Genomic DNA, 10,812 nt, shown 5'->3' on the forward strand with positions numbered 1-10,812 from the left:
GAGAGAGAGAGAGAGAGAGAGAGAGAGAGAGAGAGAGAGAGAGGGAGAGAGAGGGAGAGAGAGAGAGAGAGAGAGAGAGAGAGAGAGAGAGAGAGAGAGAGAGAGAGAGAGAGAGAGCAGCTCTGGGAGGAGGAGGACAAAATTGTGATGCGCGTTCTCCTCTCCCTTCTGGGGTGCGCGACTATACAAAGCGCGGCTGGCGGGTCGCGCACTATAACGTCCCGTCGCTGCAGCAGGTCCAAAAAGAAAAAGCGTAATAAGAACGTAATAACGCATATTACAGAATAGCCTGTTTAATGGATTACCCTTAATTAAAAAAAAAACTACAAGGTTGGGACAATTCATATTGCGATTAAAGGGGGGATATTATTATAGCCCACATAACGCGATCATTCCTATAGAGCGCGGTGGTGAGGCACTTGTTACACAGTAGTAACCCCCTCTCTCTCTCTCTCTCTCTCTCTCTCATCTCTCTCTCTCTCTCTCTCTCTCTCTCTCTCTCTCTCTATTTATAAACTTTAGTCGAGCAGAAGTTGCGAGGGTTGAGAGAGAGAGAGAGAGAGAGAGAGAGAGAGAGAGAGAGAGAAGAGAGAGAGAGAGAGAGACCGGTGGGAGCGAGACGCAGCAACAGGTCGGCGCTCTCAATGAGTAACTGCGTTGAGAATAATAATAACAGATCATGTGTTTGTGTGAATGTTATTAAAATGTGTTACTTACCGCAGATTCAGACTCTTGGACCGCGACAACACACAGCAGGGTTATGAACAGCAGACCCGCCGCGAGGTTTCGCAGACTCTTCAAGTTTTGATTCATCTTTGGTTGGAAAAAAAAAAAATTAAAAATAAAAAACAGAATCCGGCCTGCGCTTCTTTAACACCGATCAACTGTACTCACACCATCGGGACTTCTTGTCATATTCTACTGCGCACTTTTCATTAGAACGGAAACGTTTTGTGGAAAGAGTTATAGAAGGCGGATTTGTTCGTTCTTGAGGGCTCCTGGCTGTCCGGGGCACTAGCTGTGCACCTCCTGTCTGACTTCTCTCACAGCGACTTGCGAACCTGCCAGCCGGAACTACTTTACACCCCCCCTCCTCCCTCTGCGCCTTTATCCCACTAACACACTGACACTTGCTCTAACCACCTCCAACAAGAAAAGTAAATAACACTTTAAGCCAAGACCCGCAACGAATGGGTTACGAATGGGTTGGGTTTGTTTGAATACCCTATATCTGCTGCTGCGAAGAAATCTGGTACAAACAAAAAAAAAAAGCATAAGAAAAACGCAAGTTGTTGGACCTGCCGTGGCGGAACGCCGCGGAAGGGTTTCGGTACCTTCCTTAGGTGTGCTATGGCACTTTTTCTCCCCCCCCCCCCCCCCCCCCCAGCGCCTCGGGATACAAGAAAATAGGTTTGACATTAAAGCTTTATTTGCCATGTTCTGAGTTTCACTTTGTCCGAACACGTTGCATTCCTCTCTCACATCATCATTAAAGGTCAAATACACCAATTTGACACTTATGATAGAAAGGCGCTGCGGGAGAAATGGAGGGGGGGGGGGGGGGGGGGGGGGCGACGGACTGTAAATGAACTCTATTACCAGAGGTAGGTAGGTAGATAGATAGATAGATAGATAGATAGATAGATAGATAGATAGATAGATAGATAGATAGATAGATAGATAGATAGATATATAGATAGATAGATAGATAGATAGATAGATAGATAGATAGATAGATAGATAGATAGATAGATAGATAGATAGATAGATAGATAGATAGATAGATAGATAGATAGATAGATAGATAGATAGATAGATAGATAGATAGATAGATAGATAGATAGATAGATAGATAGATAGATAGATAGATAGATAGATAGATAGATAGATAGATAGATAGATAGATAGATAGATAGATAGATAGATAGATAGATAGATAGATAGATAGATAGATAGATAGATAGATAGATAGATAGATAGATAGATAGATAGATAGATAGATAGATAGATAGATAGATAGATAGATAGATAGATAGATAGATAGACAGACAGACAGACAGACAGACAGACAGACAGACAGACAGACAGACAGACAGACAGACAGACAGACAGACAGACAGACAGACAGACAGACAGACAGACAGACAGACAGACAGACAGACAGACAGACAGACAGACAGACAGACAGACAGACAGACAGACAGACAGACAGACAGACAGACAGACAGACAGACAGACAGACAGACAGACAGACAGACAGACAGACAGACAGACAGACAGACAGACAGACAGACAGACAGACAGACAGACAGACAGACAGACAGACAGACAGACAGACAGACAGACAGACAGACAGACAGACAGACAGACAGACAGACAGACAGACAGACAGACAGACAGACAGACAGACAGACAGACAGACAGACAGACAGACAGACAGACAGACAGACAGACAGACAGACAGACAGACAGACAGACAGACAGACAGACAGACAGACAGACAGACAGACAGACAGACAGACAGACAGACAGACAGACAGACAGACAGACAGACAGACAGACAGACAGACAGACAGACAGACAGACAGACAGACAGACAGACAGACAGACAGACAGACAGACAGACAGACAGACAGACAGACAGACAGACAGACAGACAGACAGACAGACAGACAGACAGACAGACAGACAGACAGACAGACAGACAGACAGACAGACAGACAGACAGACAGACAGACAGACAGACAGACAGACAGACAGACAGACAGACAGACAGACAGACAGACAGACAGACAGACAGACAGACAGACAGACAGACAGACAGACAGACAGACAGACAGACAGACAGACAGACAGACAGACAGACAGACAGACAGACAGACAGACAGACAGACAGACAGACAGACAGACAGACAGACAGACAGACAGACAGACAGACAGACAGACAGACAGACAGACAGACAGACAGACAGACAGACAGACAGACAGACAGACAGACAGACAGACAGACAGACAGACAGACAGACAGACAGACAGACAGACAGACAGACAGACAGACAGACAGACAGACAGACAGACAGACAGACAGACAGACAGACAGACAGACAGACAGACAGATAGATAGATAGATAGATAGATAGATAGATAGATAGATAGATAGATAGATAGATAGATAGATAGATAGATAGATAGATAGATAGATAGATAGATAGATAGATAGATAGATAGATAGATAGATAGATATAGTTTCGCATGAAACCCTGCTGTGAGTTCCAACTATACTTTGCACCAACAACACAGAAACGTCTTCCAGGTAAAAACCTGTGATTATGTATGTTCAGTGCAGCAGTGGAGAGAGACACAATTAACAGCACAAGGTATTAACAAGTGCCATAGGTATGGAACAGCGTGAGTGACAGGCGTTAGGCCCGCCCCTCCCTCCCCTCCGCCGCGCCGGGAGAGTAGTGCAGGGTGAGCGCAACACGGGGACAGCCGGGGAGCAGCGCTTTATTCACACTGATCCACTCTGGTGAGTTATTGAAACCCTCTCATTTCGTTTATATATATACAGCGCGAAACCCGATCGCATTAGATCGTCCGCATGAACGAATTGTAATAAACATGAGTTGTTTTGTATAATAACGAAACGTGTTCTCTCTGTTGGTAGAACTACTTTATCTCTCTCTCTCTCTCTCTCTCTCTCTCTCTCTCTCTCTCTCTCTCTCTCTCTCTCTCTCTCTCTCTCTCTCTCTCTCTCTCTCTCTCTCTCTCTCTCTCACCTCTCGTCGCTCTCTCTCTCTCTCTCTCCCTCTCTCTCCCTCTCTCTCTCTCCCTCTAGAATCTATGATCCGCTTTTGGAGACTTCAATGAGCGCGTCTGAAGTGCCTTGCATCGGCTTGTGAAGACGGACGGAGGGGAGACCGCCGCGCGGTGACTTTATTATTATACCTGCCTTTCCCTACGTGTCGATTCAAAAATGAAATTGTGGTAAGTCTTTTTTATTTTTATTTTTTTTAAGGTAACTCCTCATCGAAAACCCCACAAATGTGTCTTTGGACTTTGTTGTATAGAACGTTTAGAAACGCGTATTATTTCCAACCTGTCATGCGCGGATAATTTGCAGTTTTATTGCTCGGTTTATTTTGAGTTTTGCAATCTCTCAAGGGCCCAACACCGAATAACTTGTTTATTTCTTTCGCAGGATATGTGTTGTCGTTGCAGTCGCCTTAGCGGTGGGATCTACACACGGAGTAAGTGGCATCTGTTTACTATTCGCATTATATTCACTTCAATACTATACTATAATAGTCTAAATTATCAACACGCACCGCATCCGTCATTGCCGTATATATTGCCATTTTACAGTTAAATGGCAACTTCTTAGATTAATAATTATATATTCAAATCATTTAATCATTTGGATCAGAAAGTGGAGAGGTCTTATAGCATATTATAATAAAAAAAAAACATTTGTATAATTATTTATTTATTTAGTATTCAACCCCCATATTGTGTTGTGTTTGGCAGTCATACTATATGTTAAGATATTTGTACAATTACCCTAAAGTATATGTGCTGCAATGCATATACGCTATCTCTCATGCCACTGCAGACTAAACTCATGCATACTCTGAACGCTGTTTCTTGAAGAGCCCTTTGAGGAGTCACGTTGTGGGCTGATAATTATACATGGAGCCGCTCTGGCCTACACACACACACACACACACACCACACACACACACCACACACACACACACACCACACACCACACACACACACACACACACACACACACACACACACACACACACACACACACACACCACACACACACACACACCACACACACCACACACACACACACACACACACACACACACACACACACACACACACACACACACACACACACACACACACACAGGTGTGTTTGGGGACAACATTTCATTCGTAATATTCTCACTCGACACACTTCGGTTTGCATTTGGCCAAAGCCACGAGAGACTAGAGTGGATGTGGCCAACACAACGCATAGGCCTATTTGAGTTGGCCCGCTCAGGACTGTATGCATGTGTAGCCCCGCCCCCTCTGCTGAATATTCATAACGGAATTGTGTCGGCCACATGTGCTTTGGAAGCCACACACCTGTGAATTCGTCATCAGCACGCTTGCTTTGATTCAGGGCCTGCAACTGTAATCCATGGCCGGATAGCCATGCATATATAGGGTTAGGCTATTAATGGATGATATTGGTAATTGGGTTGTAATTACAGGTGTCTTTGAATTTACACTTTGGATTTGGATTTAGGCCTGCATCTAATTCATCCTTACTCATTCAGGCAAACAAAGGCCTATTGTACTATAGACTATTGATTTATATTGTTTACATTGTGAATGTGTGCTAACAGTATACATATATGTGACAATGAGCACATTTCCACTCTACACTTGAGTTCTCTGAAGTCTATTCAACTCTAAACTAAGTAAGGATTCCTGCTTATGGGATCCTCATGGGCGATACAAACCGTATTTCAAATTTTCAATTTCAATTTTCAAATTTCAAATTTCAAAACTATCACGATTCAGATTTTTTTTTAAAGATGACCTTGTAACGTTGAAATTCCTATGCCTTACACAGCCTCCTTACCTGCTATAAATACCATTGTTTATTTAAAAACTAATTTACATTTAATTTATTGTGCGTGCATGCATCTACTTGCATTGAAACACACTGCCTAATACCAATAGGCCTATATAGCCATGGAAAGTCATGGATTCATAAGGAAACAATACTTTATAGACACACGGACAGATCTTATCACAAGGGTCGGGTCATGGGGTGAATAGCGGGTCGGCCCAGCATTGTGTTCAGTTCTGCCCCCAGAGAATTTGAATATGAATAAGATGAATGAATTCTTGTCCACCCTTTTGCGCTGTTTGGGGAAATCCGTTTTTGAAAATCTATTTGTGCCAGAGTGAATTTGAACCGTTGTATAGTAAAGAGGTCATTTGAGAGAGAGCGAGAGAGAGAGGGGCGGGGGATGATGAAGGGTCATCCCTTTTTATAGCACAGATTATTAACCCTTTCAGGTGCACAATCTCACATAATGAGATTGACATTTTTGGGAGAGCTGAACATTCTAACGACGATGGTGTAACAACGGCTGCTATTGGCCAATGAAAGCTATGATAATAGAGTTCCAGAATTCCGAGATAGATTTTCAAGAGGACGTTCCAAAAATGTACAAATTAAAGGGTTAATCCAGGGCGGCTGGGTGGCGCAGCGGATATTGCGCTCGTCACCAACGCAAGAGACACCAGGTTCGACTCCGGCTGTCGGTGTTGCCTCCGGCTTGGCCCGGCCGTCGTACTAATTCAATTGGCAGAATTAGCGGGTGGAAGTCGATGGGTGGTAATCTGGACGTTGTGGACAGCGACTCCTACAGGTCGGTTGGGGGACGCCTGCACAGCAGAGACAGGAAATGGCGGGGGTAGTGTGAGCCTCCCACACGTTACACCTCGCCAATGAGAGTCCGCGCTGGCAGGTGAAAAGATGTGACAGGCTGCCTCCTCGTGTACCAGAGGGGACACGTGATGCAAGGCTTCTATCCTCCCTACGACCGACCTGTGGGGGGCATATGCGAGCAACGTTCAAGACAGGGGAGGGGAGAATTGGAAACAGCGAAATTGGGAAGGGAGAAAAATAGAAAAATAAGGAGAAAATAATTAAAGGGTTAATCCAACGTCGTTTAACATCATTTTCTTCTTTGTGATATCATAAGAAATTACAGATTTGTTCTTAAGGATAATATGACGGAAAATTAAACACAAAACTTGAATTAGAAATTTTGAAATGTGTTCGTTGTGGTTGTAGTGACTTATGACAAACCTGACACGGCAGACACAGAGAGTGACACAGCATCTATCAGCTTCACAAAGAATTCCCTTCCTCCTCCCCCTCCCCACCTCCTCACTGCGGGGTGGGGGGTGTGGGTGGGTCGGGTCAGGGGCTGGAGTGAGTGAGTGACAGATGAGTTAATTTGGGTGGTCTACAGAATGCTGTTGCTGTAACCATGGTAACTTGGCTGTCGTTAGTCGTTATTGCTTCTAGTTGACGGTGCTTCTGTGTGTGTGTGTGTGTGTGTGTGTGTGTGTGTGTGTGTGTGTGTGTGTGTGTGTGTGTGTGTGTGTGTGTTTCTGTGGTTGGTGTGAGCAATCTTATACAACGGCATGCAAATTTCTCGATTCTGATTGGCTGAAACAGTCATTTTACACGTCTTTATTGGCAACAATTCCACGCTGCTGGCCCAGGACCCGCCCACAACCGACCCACATCACATCACTCCGCCGGATCACAAGAAGGTGGACAATAATCTTTACAAATGGATATGTTGATAGCGACTAAACGACTAAATATCAAGCGATTCTGTCACAGCGAATGTCTTAGTCGTTTAAACAATGTTGGATGATGTAATTGATGGGTCTTGAATCATTCTGTAACAAAAGAAAAATCGCGGATTGATTGATTGATTAATTTACATTTTCTTTTTCAATTTCTTTTTCCTTTCGACTGTCAGCGCTCGCTCTAGTCTCCACCCACCGCCACACACCCCCCCCCCCCACACACACACACACACACACACACACACACACGCACGCACGCACACACACACGCACACACACACACACACTCTGCCTGCAACGCGGGGGATAGTCAGACTGAGAGAGCTGGGTGCTGCGCTGTTCTAAGTGAGCATGGCCTATTGAGTTGATTGATTGGTAATTTTATTACTGTACGCTTGGTTTCCAACTGGTTAAGTTTAGGCCCTACAGTAGGTTTAAAAAAATAAATAAAAGAATAGGGCGAAGAAAACGTTTTTTTCCTATAGGGCAAAGAAAACTTTTTAATTTGTTTTACCTACTTTATATAGAAGCATCTAAGAATGAAGTTCTATGGAAAGTAGGTCTGCATTCCCTTAACAATTGTGTGTATTGAGCCGTACTGTGTTAGTTGGTTGGATGCACTTCAAGCTGCTTCCACATGAGGCAACTTCTCTCAATCATTCCAATAATACACAGTTGGATGTGTTAGTTTGGTTGGATGCACTTCAAGCTGCTTCCACATGGAGGCAACTTGTCTTTTTTGTAGTTGTGGGAACTACTTTTTCTGGCGGATGGTTTTTTCAATAAATCTTCGATTAATGTGTGTTTATTGTATAGAAATAAGGTTGGATGAATCTGGCAGTTGTATAAAAGCTTTACACCACTTGCAGTCGTGATTTGTGAACAATAAACCATGCCTAGGGGGGTCTAACGACCACCCCTAGGCATGGTTTATTGTTCACAAACCACTCCTGCGCGTGATGTAATGCTTAAATAGATAACAGTCAGTCTGAAACCAATCAGAATGGAAAGTGGTCAAGTGTGGAGTGAGGTTTACTCTCTGTGCTACTGTATGCTGATAACAGGCCATGTTGTTATCCCTCGCTTATCCTGGTCATAGATAAGACTGACCCTGGTGGCACCAAACACCTTCTACACAAACATACCATATCTGAACAAATAGTTTGGCAGATGAAACAGCGATTGGTCCAGCAGGTTTACCTGCCCTTTATGTATTATACTATGATTTTTGATTAACTCTAATGCACTTTACCACACAGACGTAATAACAAATAATTCAAGGAATAGGCTACTTCAACATTTAGTGTTTTAGATGATGATGATGATGATCATCATCATCATCATCTTCGTTTTTACGTCCCTATTTCCCCACTACAGTGAGGTTGGATGGGCAATGACTCCACTCCACTGGAGTCATCATTTTTGGTTTGTAGCTAGTTTTATACCTCGGATGCCCTTCCTTACAGGTAACCCCATTGCCGGTGAGGACCTAGCCTTTGCGTATTCCCTACACACACAAGGCAGTGCGGTTTTCTTTCAGGGTTTTCTCACTTAGCCTTTGCATATCCCTACACACGCACACAAGGCAGTGCGGCACCCTGTATCCCTAGGTAGGGAGGCTAGAGAGGGTACTAACACTTGCCCAAGGTGGACCCTCAGACTAGTGGAGGGAAGGAGTTGTCTTACTTTTCCATTCTAGTTCGCTAGAACTAGCCACTGATGATGATGATTATTATTATTAATACAATTATGAATAATTATTTTATTTGCTTATGTGAAGCTCCTCTTAGATGTCACAAATTCCTTCATTCAGTCAATAAGTCATGGTTAGGCACTCTGCCCCTAGTGGTGGCTCACAGGAAATGCACTTGTATCACCTATGGGCGTGTCCTTATTTCACTTGCCACATAGGGAGGTGGCGTCTATTCTTAACCCAACGCATGTTTGCTTCCGCGTTCGCGTTTTGCGAATCTGATTGGCCACTGCTGTTTCTGGTGCGATCTGATTGGCCACTGACGTTTCTGGTCATGTGACATGTGCGCCCAATCGTGTGACGTGCCCATTTCCGCCTCAACCAGCAGCAAACTACCTAACGCCTACGATCCACACTCTAACCTTAACCAACTTCGAAAGAGTGCCTAAGCTTAACCGGCGAAAGAACTTGCCGTCACACAATATCGCCCTGCTCTAAGACAAACTCTAACCTTAACCAACTTCGAAAGAGTGCCTAAGCTTAACCGGCGAAAGAACTTGCCGTCACACGATAGGCGCGACCAGAAACGTCAGTGGCCAATCAGAGCGCAAAACGCGAACGCGGAAGCATACATGCGTTGAGATAAGAATTTAGGCAGGGAGGTGTAGTGGTTACGTCATTTTCGTTTTTTCCTGTTCCACCCTCTGTTCCACTTAATGTATTTCCCCATTGACCATTTCTAAATCGGCTCGTTTTAGATAAATAAAGCATTAACGTTGGCATGGTGTACCTTTCTGTGCGTATTTCCACAATCCACAATCTATAGCTCAACGTGAAAATATTCGCAATTAATCGTAAAGGTAGCAAAATAACAACGTTTATGTTTTCGTTCGCTGGGAAACTACACTGCTATTTGGCACTGCTGACTGACGTCACCACAGCGTAGCCTCCTGCCTGTAGTCACAGACCTAGGATCAGATTTCCCTTACATTCCATAAGCTTAACAATTCGTACAATGGGGAAATAACTGACCCTGAATCTGTGGCTAGTATCTGTTTCACCCAACACTAGTGCTCCGGTTATCATAACCATTTATCTCTAAAGCTAACCACTATTTGTAAAAGCCACAACCACGTTACATTTGTATTTATAATTTAAATCGTATAACGTTATTTCGCTGCATATTAAATCACTGTAAATACTCATGTAAATCATTGTTTCGTTGTACATATTGTGTATAGTTTATAACGTTATTGTTTTTTACATGACGTTAGTAGCTAGCTAGCTTGCTAGCCGGCATTCCCGAAACTCCTTTAACATGCCCCGATTTAAAATGGTTCTCTCCTCTTTGTATACTTTTGTCCTCACAAACAAAGTATTCTGCCAGGGAACTTATGGACACGACAGTAGTAGTAGTAGTTATAAGGTTTTTGAGCTTGTAACGTTGATGAAGAATGATGATGATGAAGTACGTGACGTGTAGATAGCTAGCTTGCTAGCCGGCATGATGCGTGTGCACTGCCCCACAGGTCTGAGAAGAGGACCTGCACATTTTACTTGTTCCCGGAACTCCTCTACATGCCCAGATTTAAAATGGTTCATGACAGTAGACATAATGCTAACGTCTAGTACGTTTAGCGGGGTAACGTTAACGTTAGCTAGCTAGCTATGTATCAGCTAGCCGTGACGTGAGGTGACAGCTGCCTACTGGTAAA

At 43.8% G+C, this 10,812-nt stretch overlaps 1 long non-coding RNA gene across 1 annotated transcript; it reads left to right on the top strand.

Moving 5' to 3' along the window:
• Window positions 1–3,454: 3,454 nt before the first annotated feature.
• On the top strand, window positions 3,455–4,262 carry LOC311248101. Its single transcript, XR_014620910.1, has 3 exons — window positions 3,455–3,529; window positions 3,839–3,987; window positions 4,202–4,262. It is a non-coding gene; the product is annotated as an uncharacterized lncRNA (long non-coding RNA).
• Window positions 4,263–10,812: the final 6,550 nt, after the last annotated feature.

This window comes from Notolepis coatsorum (genome assembly GCF_963971535.1).
Source record: "Notolepis coatsorum genome assembly, contig: SCAFFOLD_3495, whole genome shotgun sequence".
Taxonomy (NCBI): Eukaryota; Metazoa; Chordata; class Actinopteri; order Aulopiformes; family Paralepididae; genus Notolepis; species Notolepis coatsorum.